At 51.3% G+C, this 14672-nt stretch overlaps 6 non-coding genes across 6 annotated transcripts; all 6 read right to left on the reverse strand.

The window, feature by feature from the left end:
* Positions 1–536: 536 nt before the first annotated feature.
* On the reverse strand, positions 537–727 carry LOC137505545 (U2 spliceosomal RNA). Its single transcript, XR_011020154.1, has one exon. It is a non-coding gene; the product is annotated as a U2 spliceosomal RNA (small nuclear RNA).
* Positions 728–1907: 1180 nt separating this feature from the next.
* Positions 1908–2098, reverse strand: LOC137505126 (U2 spliceosomal RNA). The gene has a single exon (XR_011019747.1). It is a non-coding gene; the product is annotated as a U2 spliceosomal RNA (small nuclear RNA).
* Positions 2099–3278: 1180 nt separating this feature from the next.
* On the reverse strand, positions 3279–3469 carry LOC137505588 (U2 spliceosomal RNA). Its single transcript, XR_011020196.1, has one exon. It is a non-coding gene; the product is annotated as a U2 spliceosomal RNA (small nuclear RNA).
* A 1181-nt stretch (positions 3470–4650) lies between these two features.
* Positions 4651–4841, reverse strand: LOC137505641 (U2 spliceosomal RNA). Its single transcript, XR_011020249.1, has one exon. It is a non-coding gene; the product is annotated as a U2 spliceosomal RNA (small nuclear RNA).
* Positions 4842–6018: 1177 nt separating this feature from the next.
* LOC137505137 (U2 spliceosomal RNA) lies at positions 6019–6209 on the reverse strand. The gene has a single exon (XR_011019758.1). It is a non-coding gene; the product is annotated as a U2 spliceosomal RNA (small nuclear RNA).
* Positions 6210–7389: 1180 nt separating this feature from the next.
* On the reverse strand, positions 7390–7580 carry LOC137505546 (U2 spliceosomal RNA). The gene has a single exon (XR_011020155.1). It is a non-coding gene; the product is annotated as a U2 spliceosomal RNA (small nuclear RNA).
* Between the last annotated feature and the right edge of the window lie 7092 nt (positions 7581–14672).

The following is a 14672-nucleotide window of genomic DNA, read 5'->3' on the forward strand; positions in this document are numbered from 1 at the left end:
CTAGATGTTCGCCCAACACTAGCTGGAAGCTCTCTGGGGGAAGGATGCAGCTGCTTTTCTTGCAGAGGACAACGTGCAAACGTGAAGGAAAGTGATCCGTTCATGGTTTTTATGACCTGCAGCAACTGCGCCGCGCAAGTACAATACAGACTAATCAAAATTAAAAATGATTTTTTTTTCTTTGGTTGTGGGGTTTTTTTTGTGTGTTTTTCTGACTTCTTTTCCTGTCTGTTCTCAGGTTCTGATAACCAATGCGAAATACAGAGTCCATGAATAAATGACACAGATGCACAAAAATAGGCACACACAGATTTGAAACAATGTTTTTATTGTGGATTTCACAATGTATCCTGCACCCAACAGTAGCAGCACAGACATAGACCGCACAGCAGGGTGGACAATACACAACACTTGCTACTGGCAAATTTACTTTGCAGAGGGACACTTAATTTCTCCACTACACTTTCCTACACTTAGTTAGTTAGTCAGCTGGGTATTTGAGTAGTTTTGATCTGTTTTTTGACACTAGTTAGAGAGAGTAGTGCACCGGTCCTGGAGGTACTGCAATACCAGGTCGATGCGAGGAGTGGACAGAGCAAGCTCTTCTTCCATCTCCCTGTTCCAAAAATCCATTTAATATATGGTCCCCAGATAGGGGACGTATCAGATATTAAACTGATAAGAACAGATACTACACTTGATCTTAGCCAAAAGGCCGAGAAGCGATAACCCTAATTACCTTCTAAATGCAGCAGCGGCGAACAGCGCACAACCCAGCACTGCCCCGCACAGCCGGCTAATCCCGGCCAGCTACCAGCTGCCAGGGGGGGGGCCCCCTTCCCACTGCCTGTGCAGGCCTGCCGGGCCCCCGGGATGGGCGCACCTGTGCTAAACGCAGACGCACGGGCCAGGCTCAGCTGCCGCCTGATTACATTAGCATGGCCCCGCCCAGCGCCGGAACAGCCATCACCCCTCCGCTGCCGTGCCTCCACGTCGAAGAGAAAAGTAAAGTAGGCTTCCGGCTCCCTGCATTCTGGCAACACGCTAGGAGAGAGTGTGGAGGGCAGAGGAAGAAGTCAAGTCTCTAGCCTGGCTGGCTGTTTGAGAACACAGTGCGTCTTTCTTTCGTTCATCCTCCTTCCTCTTCATATCTCTCTGTCTGTGTGGACGTGCACGGTGTGCCACAAGAGGGAGACACGGGCCGGGGAGTGGAGAGCCTAAACAGGAGTTGCCTTCCTAGCCTGCTGCACACTCTCACAGCCTGGCACTGAAGCAGGCACCTGAGCAGGTGGTGCTGAGTCATGCAGGAAGCCAACCGATGATGTCACAATGCTCTGAGCCCAGGCAGCTGCTAAGTAAAGGGGCTGCAGCCAGGGCTCTGCCTGCCAGTCCGCTGGAAGCTCTCTGGGGGAAGGATGCAGCTGCTTTTCTTGCAGAGGACAACGTGCAAACGTGAAGGAAAGTGATCCGTTCATGGTTTTTTTGACCTGCAGCAACTGCGCCGCGCAAGTACAATACAGACGAATCAAAATTAAAAATGATTTTTTTTTCTTTGGTTGTGGGTTTTTTTGTGTGTGTTTTTCTGACTTCTTTTCCTGTCTGTTCTCAGGTTCTGATAACCAATGCGAAATACAGAGTCCATGAATAAATGACACAGATGCACAAAAATAGGCACACACAGATTTGAAACAATGTTTTTATTGTGGATTTCACAATGTATCCTGCACCCAACAGTAGCAGCACAGACATAGACCGCACAGCAGGGTGGACAATACACAACACTTGCTACTGGCAAATTCACTTTGCAGAGGGACACTTAATTTCTCCACTACACTTCCCTACACTTAGTTAGTTAGTCAGCTGGGTATTTGAGTAGTTTTGATCTGTTTTTTGACACTAGTTAGAAAGAGTAGTGCACCGGTCCTGGAGGTACTGCAATACCAGGTCGATGCGCGGAGTGGACAGAGCAAGCTCTTCTTCCATCTCCCTGTTCCAAAAATCCATTTAATATATGGTCCCCAGATAGGGGACGTATCAGATATTAAACTGATAAGAACAGATACTACACTTGATCTTAGCCAAAAGGCCGAGAAGCGATAACCCTAATTACCTTCTAAATGCAGCAGCGGCGAACAGCGCACAACCCAGCACTGCCCTGCACAGCCGGCTAACCCCGGCCAGCTACCAGCTGCCAGGGGGGGGCCCCCTTCCCACTGCCTGTGCAGGCCTGCCGGGCCCCCGGGATGGGCGCACCTGTGCTAAACGCAGACGCACGGGCCAGGCTCAGCTGCCGCCTGATTACATTAGCATGGCCCCGCCCAGCGCCGGAACAGCCATCACCCCTCCGCTGCCGTGCCTCCACTTCGAAGAGAAAAGTAAAGTAGGCTTCCGGCTCCCTGCATTCTGGCAACACGCTAGGAGAGAGTGTGGAGGGCAGAGGAAGAAGTCAAGTCTCTAGCCTGGCTGGCTGTTTGAGAACATAGTGCGTCTTTCTTTCGTTCATCCTCCTTCCTCTTCATATCTCTCTGTCTGTGTGGACGTGCGCGGTGTGCCACAAGAGGGAGACACAGGCCGGGGAGTGGAGAGCCTAAACAGGAGTTGCCTTCCTAGCCTGCTGCACACTCTCACAGCCTGGCACTGAAGCAGGCACCTGAGCAGGTGGTGCTGAGTCATGCAGGAAGCCAACCGATGATGTCACAATGCTCTGAGCCCAGGCAGCTGCTAAGTAAAGGGGCTGCAGCCAGGGCTCTGCCTGCCAGTCCGCTGGAAGCTCTCTGGGGGAAGGATGCAGCTGCTTTTCTTGCAGAGGACAACGTGCAAGCGTGAAGGAAAGTGATCCGTTCATTGTTTTTTTGACCTGCAGCAACTGCGCCGCGCAAGTACAATACAGACTTATCAAAATTAAAAATGATTTTTTTTTTCTTTGGTTGTGGGGTTTTTTGTGTGTGTTTTTCTGACTTCTTTTCCTGTCTGTTCTCAGGTTCTGATAACCAATGCGAAATACAGAGTTCATGAATAAATGACACTGATGCACAAAAATAGGCACACACAGATTTGAAACAATGTTTTTATTGTGGATTTCACAATGTATCCTGCACCCAACAGTAGCAGCACAGACATAGACCGCACAGCAGGGTGGACAATACACAACACTTGCTACTGGCAAATTCACTTTGCAGAGGGACACTTAATTTCTCCACTACACTTTCCTACACTTAGTTAGTTAGTCAGCTGGGTATTTGAGTAGTTTTGATCTGTTTTTTGACACTAGTTAGAGAGAGTAGTGCACCGGTCCTGGAGGTACTGCAATACCAGGTCGATGCGCGGAGTGGACAAAGCAAGCTCTTCTTCCATCTCCCTATTCCAAAAATCCATTTAATATATGGTCCCCAGATAGGGGACGTATCAGATATTAAACTGATAAGAACAGATACTACACTTGATCTTAGCCAAAAGGCCGAGAAGCGATAACCCTAATTACCTTCTAAATGCAGCAGCGGCGAACAGCGCACAACCCAGCACTGCCCCGCACAGCCGGCTAACCCCGGCCAGCTACCAACTGCCAGGGGGGGGCCCCCTTCCCACTGCCTGTGCAGGCCTGCCGGGCCCCCGGGATGGGCGCACCTGTGCTAAACGCAGACGCACGGGCCAGGCTCAGCTGCCGCCTGATTACATTAGCATGGCCCCGCCCAGCGCCGGAACAGCCATCACCCCTCCGCTGCCGTGCCTCCACGTCGAAGAGAAAAGTAAAGTAGGCTTCCGGCTCCCTGCATTCTGGCAACACGCTAGGAGAGAGTGTGGAGGGCAGAGGAAGAAGTCAAGTCTCTAGCCTGGCTGGCTGTTTGAGAACACAGTGCGTCTTTCTTTCGTTCATCCTCCTTCCTCTTCATATCTCTCTGTCTGTGTGGACGTGCGCGGTGTGCCACAAGAGGGAGACACAGGCCGGGGAGTGGAGAGCCTAAACAGGAGTTGCCTTCCTAGCCTGCTGCACACTCTCACAGCCTGGCACTGAAGCAGGCACCTGAGCAGGTGGTGCTGAGTCATGCAGGAAGCCAACCGATGATGTCACAATGCTCTGAGCCCAGGCAGCTGCTAAGTAAAGGGGCTGCAGCCAGGGCTCTGCCTGCCAGTCCGCTGGAAGCTCTCTGGGGGAAGGATGCAGCTGCTTTTCTTGCAGAGGACAACGTGCAAACGTGAAGGAAAGTGATCCGTTCATGGTTTTTTTGACCTGCAGCAACTGCGCCGCGCAAGTACAATACAGACTAATCAAAATTAAAAATGATTTTTTTTTTCTTTGGTTGTGGGGTTTTTTTTGGTGTGTTTTTCTGACTTCTTTTCCTGTCTGTTCTCAGGTTCTGATAACCAATGCGAAATACAGAGTCCATGAATAAATGACACAGATGCACAAAAATAGGCACACACAGATTTGAAACAATGTTTTTATTGTGGATTTCACAATGTATCCTGCACCCAACAGTAGCAGCACAGACATAGACCGCACAGCAGGGTGGACAATACACAACACTTGCTACTGGCAAATTCACTTTGCAGAGGGACACTTAATTTCTCCACTACACTTCCCTACACTTAGTTAGTTAGTCAGCTGGGTATTTGAGTAGTTTTGATCTGTTTTTTGACACTAGTTAGAGAGAGTAGTGCACCGGTCCTGGAGGTACTGCAATACCAGGTCGATGCGCAGAGTGGACAGAGCAAGCTCTTCTTCCATCTCCCTGTTCCAAAAATCCATTTAATATATGGTCCCCAGATAGGGAACGTATCAGATATTAAACTGATAAGAACAGATACTACACTTGATCTTAGCCAAAAGGCCGAGAAGCGATAACCCTAATTACCTTCTAAATGCAGCAGCGGCGAACAGCGCACAACCCAGCACTGCCCCGCACAGCCGGCTAACCCCGGCCAGCTACCAGCTGCCAGGGGGGGGCCCCTTCCCACTGCCTGTGCAGGCCTGCCGGGCCCCCGGGATGGGCGCACCTGTGCTAAACGCAGACGCACGGGCCAGGCTCAGCTGCCGCCTGATTACATTAGCATGGCCCCGCCCAGCGCCGGAACAGCCATCACCCCTCCGCTGCCGTGCCTCCACTTCGAAGAGAAAAGTAGAGTAGGCTTCCGGCTCCCTGCATTCTGGCAACACGCTAGGAGAGAGTGTGGAGGGCAGAGGAAGAAGTCAAGTCTCTAGCCTGGCTGGCTGTTTGAGAACACAGTGCGTCTTTCTTTCGTTCATCCTCCTTCCTCTTCATATCTCTCTGTCTGTGTGGACGTGCGCGGTGTGCCACAAGAGGGAGACACAGGCCGGGGAGGGGAGAGCCTAAACAGGAGTTGCCTTCCTAGCCTGCTGCACACTCTCACAGCCTGGCACTGAAGCAGGCACCTGAGCAGGTGGTGCTGAGTCATGCAGGAAGCCAACCGATGATGTCACAATGCTCTGAGCCCAGGCAGCTGCTAAGTAAAGGGGCTGCAGCCAGGGCTCTGCCTGCCAGTCCGCTGGAAGCTCTCTGGGGGAAGGATGCAGCTGCTTTTCTTGCAGAGGACAACGTGCAAACGTGAAGGAAAGTGATCCGTTCATGGTTTTTATGACCTGCAGCAACTGCGCCGCACAAGTACAATACAGACTAATCAAAATTAAAAATGTTTTTTTTTTCTTTGGTTGTGGGTTTTTTTTGTGTGTTTTTCTGACTTCTTTTCCTGTCTGTTCTCAGGTTCTGATAACCAATGCGAAATACAGAGTCCATGAATAAATGACACAGATGCACAAAAATAGGCACACACAGATTTGAAACAATGTTTTTATTGTGGATTTCACAATGTATCCTGCACCCAACAGTAGCAGCACAGACATAGACCGCACAGCAGGGTGGACAATACACAACACTTGCTACTGGCAAATTCACTTTGCAGAGGGACACTTAATTTCTCCACTACACTTCCCTACACTTAGTTAGTTAGTCAGCTGGGTATTTGAGTAGTTTTGATCTGTTTTTTGACACTAGTTAGAAAGAGTAGTGCACCGGTCCTGGAGGTACTGCAATACCAGGTCGATGCGCGGAGTGGACAGAGCAAGCTCTTCTTCCATCTCCCTGTTCCAAAAATCCATTTAATATATGGTCCCCAGATAGGGGACGTATCAGATATTAAACTGATAAGAACAGATACTACACTTGATCTTAGCCAAAAGGCCGAGAAGCGATAACCCTAATTACCTTCTAAATGCAGCAGCGGCGAACAGCGCACAACCCAGCACTGCCCCGCACAGCCGGCTAACCCCGGCCAGCTACCAGCTGCCAGGGGGGAAACCCCCTTCCCACTGCCTGTGCAGGCCTGCCGGGCCCCCGGGATGGGCGCACCTGTGCTAAACGCAGACGCACGGGCCAGGCTCAGCTGCTGCCTGATTACATTAGCATGGCCCCGCCCAGCGCCGTAACAGCCATCATCCCTCCGCTGACGTGCCTCCACGTCGAAGAGAAAAGTAAAGTAGGCTTCCGGCTCCCTGCATTCTGGCAACGCGCTAGGAGAGAGTGTGGAGGGCAGAGGAAGAAGTCAAGTCTCTAGCCTGGCTGGCTGTTTGAGAACACAGTGCGTCTTTCTTTCGTTCATCCTCCTTCCTCTTCATATCTCTCTGTCTGTGTGGACGTGCGCGGTGTGCCACAAGAGGGAGACACAGGCCGGGGAGTGGAGAGCCTAAACAGGAGTTGCCTTCCTAGCCTGCTGCACACTCTCACAGCCTGGCACTGAAGCAGGCACCTGAGCAGGTGGTGCTGAGTCATGCAGGAAGCCAACCGATGATGTCACAATGCTCTGAGCCCAGGCAGCTGCTAAGTAAAGGGGCTGCAGCCAGGGCTCTGCCTGCCAGTCCGCTGGAAGCTCTCTGGGGGAAGGATGCAGCTGCTTTTCTTGCAGAGGACAACGTGCAAACGTGAAGGAAAGTGATCCGTTCATGGTTTTTATGACCTGCAGCAACTGCGCCGCGCAAGTACAATACAGACTAATCAAAATTAAAAATGATTTTTTTTTCTTTGGTTGTGGGGTTTTTTTTGTGTGTTTTTCTGACTTCTTTTCCTGTCTGTTCTCAGGTTCTGATAACCAATGCGAAATACAGAGTCCATGAATAAATGACACAGATGCACAAAAATAGGCACACACAGATTTGAAACAATGTTTTTATTGTGGATTTCACAATGTATCCTGCACCCAACAGTAGCAGCACAGACATAGACCGCACAGCAGGGTGGACAATACACAACACTTGCTACTGGCAAATTTACTTTGCAGAGGGACACTTAATTTCTCCACTACACTTTCCTACACTTAGTTAGTTAGTCAGCTGGGTATTTGAGTAGTTTTGATCTGTTTTTTGACACTAGTTAGAGAGAGTAGTGCACCGGTCCTGGAGGTACTGCAATACCAGGTCGATGCGAGGAGTGGACAGAGCAAGCTCTTCTTCCATCTCCCTGTTCCAAAAATCCATTTAATATATGGTCCCCAGATAGGGGACGTATCAGATATTAAACTGATAAGAACAGATACTACACTTGATCTTAGCCAAAAGGCCGAGAAGCGATAACCCTAATTACCTTCTAAATGCAGCAGCGGCGAACAGCGCACAACCCAGCACTGCCCCGCACAGCCGGCTAACCCCGGCCAGCTACCAGCTGCCAGGGGGGGGGCCCCCTTCCCACTGCCTGTGCAGGCCTGCCGGGCCCCCGGGATGGGCGCACCTGTGCTAAACGCAGACGCACGGGCCAGGCTCAGCTGCCACCTGATTACATTAGCATGGCCCCGCCCAGCGCCGGAACAGCCATCACCCCTCCGCTGCCGTGCCTCCACGTCGAAGAGAAAAGTAAAGTAGGCTTCCGGCTCCCTGCATTCTGGCAACACGCTAGGAGAGAGTGTGGAGGGCAGAGGAAGAAGTCAAGTCTCTAGCCTGGCTGGCTGTTTGAGAACACAGTGCGTCTTTCTTTCGTTCATCCTCCTTCCTCTTCATATCTCTCTGTCTGTGTGGACGTGCACGGTGTGCCACAAGAGGGAGACACAGGCCGGGGAGTGGAGAGCCTAAACAGGAGTTGCCTTCCTAGCCTGCTGCACACTCTCACAGCCTGGCACTGAAGCAGGCACCTGAGCAGGTGGTGCTGAGTCATGCAGGAAGCCAACCGATGATGTCACAATGCTCTGAGCCCAGGCAGCTGCTAAGTAAAGGGGCTGCAGCCAGGGCTCTGCCTGCCAGTCCGCTGGAAGCTCTCTGGGGGAAGGATGCAGCTGCTTTTCTTGCAGAGGACAACGTGCAAACGTGAAGGAAAGTGATCCGTTCATGGTTTTTTTGACCTGCAGCAACTGCGCCGCGCAAGTACAATACAGACGAATCAAAATTAAAAATGATTTTTTTTTCTTTGGTTGTGGGTTTTTTTGTGTGTGTTTTTCTGACTTCTTTTCCTGTCTGTTCTCAGGTTCTGATAACCAATGCGAAATACAGAGTCCATGAATAAATGACACAGATGCACAAAAATAGGCACACACAGATTTGAAACAATGTTTTTATTGTGGATTTCACAATGTATCCTGCACCCAACAGTAGCAGCACAGACATAGACCGCACAGCAGGGTGGACAATACACAACACTTGCTACTGGCAAATTCACTTTGCAAAGGGACACTTAATTTCTCCACTACACTTCCCTACACTTAGTTAGTTAGTCAGCTGGGTATTTGAGTAGTTTTGATTAGTGTTGGGCGAACATCTAGATGTTCGGGTTCGGGCCGAACAGGCCGAACATGGCCGCGATGTTCGGGTGTTCGACCCGAACTCCGAACATAATGGAAGTCAATGGGGACCCGAACTTTTGTGGTTTGTAAAGCCTCCTTGCATGCTACATACCCCAAATTTACAGGGTATGTGCACCTTGGGAGTGGGTACAAGAGGAAAAAAAAATTAGCAAAAAGAGCTTATAGTTTTTGAGAAAATCGATTTTAAAGTTTCAAAGGGAAAACTGTCTTTTAAATGCGGGAAATGTCTGTTTTCTTTGCACAGGTAACATGTTTTTTGTCGGCATGCAGTCATAAATGTAATACATATAAGAGGTTCCAGGAAAAGGGACCGGTAACGCTAACCCAGCAGCAGCACACGTGATGGAACAGGAGGAGGGTGGCGCAGGAGGAGAAGAAGGCCACGCTTTGTGAGACACAACAACCCCGGCCTTGCATGAGGGCAAGAAGCGTGTGGATAGCAGGCTTTGTACCGCCATGCAGTCATAAATGTAATAAAGATAAGTGGTTCAATAAACAGGGACCACGCGGCAACGCTAACCCAGCAGCAGCAGACGTGATGGAACAGGAGCAGGCGCAGGAGGAGAAGGCCACGCTTTGTGAGACACAACAACCCAGGCCTTGCATGAGGGCAAGAAGCGTGCGGATAGCATGCTTTGTACCGCCATGCAGTCATAAATGTAATAAAGATAAGTGGTTCAATAAACAGGGACCACGCGGCAACGCTAACCCAGCAGCAGCAGACGTGATGGAACAGGAGAAGGCGCAGGAGGAGAAGGCCACGCTTTGTGAGACACAACAACCCCGGCCTTGCATGAGGGCAAGAAGCGTGCGGATAGCATGCTTTGTACCGCCATGCAGTCATAAATGTAATAAAGATAAGTGGTTCAATAAACAGGGACCACGCGGCAACGCTAACCCAGCAGCAGCAGACGTGATGGAACAGGAGCAGGCGCAGGAGGAGAAGGCCACGCTTTGTGAGACACAACAACCCAGGCCTTGCATGAGGGCAAGAAGCGTGCGGATAGCATGCTTTGTACCGCCATGCAGTCATAAATGTAATAAAGATAAGTGGTTCAATAAACAGGGACCACGCGGCAACGCTAACCCAGCAGCAGCAGACGTGATGGAACAGGAGGAGGCGCAGGAGGAGAAGGCCACGCTTTGTGAGACACAACAACCCAGGCCTTGCATGAGGGCAAGAAGCGTGCGGATAGCATGCTTTGTACCGCCATGCAGTCATAAATGTAATAAAGATAAGTGGTTCAATAAACAGGGACCACGCGGCAACGCTAACCCAGCAGCAGCAGACGTGATGGAACAGGAGCAGGCGCAGGAGGAGAAGGCCACGCTTTGTGAGACACAACAACCCAGGCCTTGCATGAGGGCAAGAAGCGTGCGGATAGCATGCTTTGTACCGCCATGCAGTCATAAATGTAATAAAGATAAGTGGTTCAATAAACAGGGACCACGCGGCAACGCTAACCCAGCAGCAGCAGACGTGATGGAACAGGAGCAGGCGCAGGAGGAGAAGGCCACGCTTTGTGAGACACAACAACCCAGGCCTTGCATGTGGACAAAAAGCGTGCGGATATAGCAGCAATGCTTTTTGCCGCCATGCAGTCATAAATGTAATACAGATGAGAGGTTCAATAAACAGGGCCCGGAAACGCAACACCATCCCAGATGTTCATTGGTCATGTTACTTGGTTGGGGTCCTGGAGTGTTGCGTAGTCATTTCCAATCCAGGATTGATTCATTTTAATTTGAGTCAGACGGTCTGCATTTTCTGTAGAGAGGCGGATACGCCGATCTGTGACGATGCCTCCGGCAGCACTGAAACAGCGTTCCGACATAACGCTGGCTGCCGGGCAAGCCAGCACCTCTATTGCGTACATTGCCAGTTCGTGCCAGGTGTCTAGCTTCGATACCCAATAGTTGAAGGGTGCAGATGGATGGTTCGACACAGCTACGCCATCTGACATGTAGTCCTTGACCATCTTCTCCAGGCGATCGGTGTTGGAGGTGGATCTGCACGCTTGCTGTTCAGTGGGCTGCGGCTGCATGGGTGTCAGAAAATTTTCCCACTCCAAGGACACTGCCGATACCATTCCCTTTTGGGTACTAGCTGCGGCTTGCGTTGTTTGCTGCCCTCCTGGTCGTCCTGGGTTTGCGGAAGTCAGTCTGTCTGCGTACAACTGGCTAGAGGAGGGGGAGGATGTCAATCTCCTCTCTAAAGTCTCCACAAGGGCCTGCTGGTATTCTTCCATTTTGACCTGTCTGACTCTTTCTTCAAGCAGTTTTGGAACATTGTGTTTGTACCGTGGATCCAGAAGGGTATAAACCCAGTAATTGGTGTTGTCCAGAATGCGCACAATGCGTGGGTCACGTTCAATGCAGTCTAGCATGAATTGAGCCATGTGTGCCAGAGTCCTACCAGAATCCTCATCATCCTCTTGTGAGCGTTGTGATAGTTGTTGTGATGCATCATAGTCGTCACCTTCCTCCTGGTCTGCTTCTGCTGACCATTCGCGTTGAATTGTGGAAGTCCAACGTGCACCGCTCTGGCCCTCGTCAGTGGTGGCATGAAATTCCTGCTCCAACTCCAGCTGTTCCTCCTCCTCTTCTTCGTCATAGCTGCTGGGGCCAGCGTTCCCTGAGGCGGATGGCCTGATGTTGGTACCATCACGCTGATCGTTTTCTCCTTCAGATTCCCCCAGTTGCATCATGACAGCTGTTTCCTTGATTTTTAACATCGACCTCTTCAGTAAACACAGCAGTGGTATGGTAATGCTGACTGAAGAGTTGTCACTGCTCACAAGCAACGTGGATTGCTCAAAATTTTGGAGGACTTGGCAGAGGTCCAACATGTTGGCCCAATCGGATCCACAGAAGCTTGGCAGCTGGCCGGATGCGCCTCGGTACTGCGCCGTCATGTACTGGACCACTGCACTCTTCTGCTCGCAAAAGCGGGCTAGCATGTGCAGCGTAGAATTCCAGCGCGTAGGGACATCACACAGCAAGCGATGGTGGGGGAGATTGAAGCGCTCCTGCATCTTGGCGAGTGCCCCCGAAGCAGTACTGGAATTTCTACAATGTTTGGACACTCGACGCACCTTCAACAGCAGATCGGGCACGCCTGGGTATGTCCTCAGGAACCGCTGAACTACTAGGTTCATCACGTGCGCCAGGCAAGGGATGTGTGTCAGCTTAGCCAACCTTAAAGCGCGAATGAGATTACTCCCATTATCACACACAACCATGCCCGGTTTCAGGTCCAGCGGTGCCAGCCACAAATCCGTCTGTTCCTTTATTCCCCTCCAAATTTCCTCCCCTGTGTGCTGCTTATCCCCAAGGCAGATTAGCTTCAGCAACGCTTGCTGACGCATGCCAACAGCTGTGCTGCACTGCTTCCACGATCCTACTGCTGCTGGGTTAGCGTTTCCGGATGAGGTACAGCTTTGAGATGCGTTGGAGGAGAAGGAGTCAGAGAGGTAGGTGCTGCTGTTATCCAGTGGGAGGGACGGCGGTGCAGCTGTTTGTGGCGTGGGCAACACCCGTGCCGTAGCAGGTGAGGAATCGCTGCCAGGCTCCACAAGGTTCACCCAGTGCGCGGTAAGGGAGATGTATCGACCCTGGCCGAACGCACTCGTCCAGGTGTCAGTGGTGAGGTGAACCTTGCAGGCAACGGCATTCTTCAAGCTTCGGGTTATTTTGCTGACCACGTGCTCATGCAACTCAGGCACTGCAGAGCGTGCAAAGTGGTAGCGGCTGGGAACCACGTAACGTGGGATGGCCACTGACATCATGCCCTTGAAGCTGTTTGTCTCCACCAATCGATATGGCAGCATTTCGCAGGCCAGAAGCTTGGCTATGCTGGCTGTTACTGCCACGGCCCGGGGGTCATTTGCTGGCAATTTCCTCTTGCGCTCAAACATCTCCGACACAGACAACTGAACCGTAGCGCTGCACACGGAAGGGCTGTTGGTTGTTGTGTTTGATGAACACTGGGAGACCTCAAGAGCACTACTCCGGAAAGTGACAGTGTCAGCGTCGTCTGATGTTTGTGAATGTTGTGAACCACGCAATGGCTGGGCTACTGCTGCTGCTGAGGCGGGTCTGGTGGTGAGTCTGGTGAACCCAAGGGAGGCAGTGTTGTTTCTGGTACCCTGTCCTGACGCGTTTGCCCAAAGAGTGGGATGTTTGGATAGCATGTGACGGCTCATGCTGGTGGTGGAGAGGTTGTTAATATTTTTCCCCCTGCTCAGGCGGGTCTTGCACACCTTGCAAATCGCCATGGTAACATCCTCAGTGCAGTCTTCAAAGAAAGCCCAGACTTTGGAGCACCTGCCTCCTTGCTGGCGATTTCTGTTTGCTCCTCTTTTGCCTCTCACTTGAACTTCCACGCTTGTGGTGCCTGAAATTGCGCGCCGCCTACCTTGTGGCACAAGGCGAACTCGTGCAGCAGTGTGTTCTTCAACAGACTCATCTGTGCTGCTGCTACGACGGCGATGTTCTCGTTCACAAACAAAATCTGGGTCTCTGTCCACATTGTCCATACCCTCCTCTTCCATCTCCTCAAACTCGTCATATGTCATTGTGGGCCACCGCCGTGGAGTAGAGCTCCCCACAACAACCTCTGCGCAGCACACTCCAACGTCGTCTTCCAGATCTTGTCGGCCGACCTCCTGCAATTGCAACCCCTCCTGCCCAAATTGCTCTGGGATTTGGGTTTCCGAGTCCTCTTCGGACTCGCCTTGTATTTCAGTGCGCGGTGCATTTCCCACAGTTAACGGTTGTGAATCCAGGCACAACATTTCTGGCTGTTCCTCCATTGACCTTTGAAAGGTGGAAGTTTGTTGGGCTGGGAATAGCTCCTGCGAATACCCCATTGTGTCCTGAGGTAATTCATCGGACTGGTTATCTGGCAGTTGTGTGCGTGGTGTCGCTGCCGGTTGTGTCAGCTTTGTGCCCACTGGCTCCTTGTAACTGGCTGAGGACTCGGACCTCGTGCGTGATGTGCTGGTGCTGCTTAACCCACTGCTGGACGCTTGAGAGGTCATCCAAGTAATTATCTGGTCCTGTTCTTTTGGATTTGTGAGGGTTGTTGTCCTGGACAACATGGGCGGTATTGAGTGGGTTTTCTTGGGTGCTCCCCTGTGGCCTGTACGTGAACCGTCAGGGGAAACACCTCTTCCCTTGCCCCTCCCTCTTTCACCGGATTTCTTCCTCATTTCACTTATCCTTACAGTACACGCTGACTGGCAGCAGTACAGTGGCAGTACAGAAATGCTATACAGTACCACTATTCCCAGCAGCGACACAGAGCACAATGCTATACAGTGACGGGTGAGCGGTGTACCACTATTCCCAGCAGCGACACAGAGCACAATGCTATACAGTGACGGGTGAGCGGTGTACCACTATTCCCAGCAGCGACACAGAGCACAATGCTATACAGTGGCGAACGAGCGGTGTACCACTATTCCCAGCAGACACAGAACAGTACACAGAATGCTATATAGTGTGGCTGAACGAGCGGTGTACCACTATTCCCAGCAGACACAGAACAGTACACAGAATGCTATATAGTGTGGCTGAACGAGCGGTGTACTACTGTTCCCAGCAGACACAGAACAGTACACAGAATGCTATATAGTGTGGCTGAACGAGCGGTGTACTACTGTTCCCAGCAGACACAGAACAGTACACAGAATGCTATATAGTGTGGCTGAACGAGCGGTGTACTACTGTTCCCAGCAGACACAGAACAGTACACAGAATGCTATATAGTGTGGCTGAACGAGCGGTGTACCACTGTTCCCAGCAGACACAGAACAGTACACAGAATGCTATATAGTGTGGCTGAACGAGCGGTGTACCACTGTTCCCAG

Source organism: Hyperolius riggenbachi, chromosome 4 (assembly GCF_040937935.1).
Source record: "Hyperolius riggenbachi isolate aHypRig1 chromosome 4, aHypRig1.pri, whole genome shotgun sequence".
NCBI lineage: Eukaryota > Metazoa > Chordata > Amphibia > Anura > Hyperoliidae > Hyperolius > Hyperolius riggenbachi.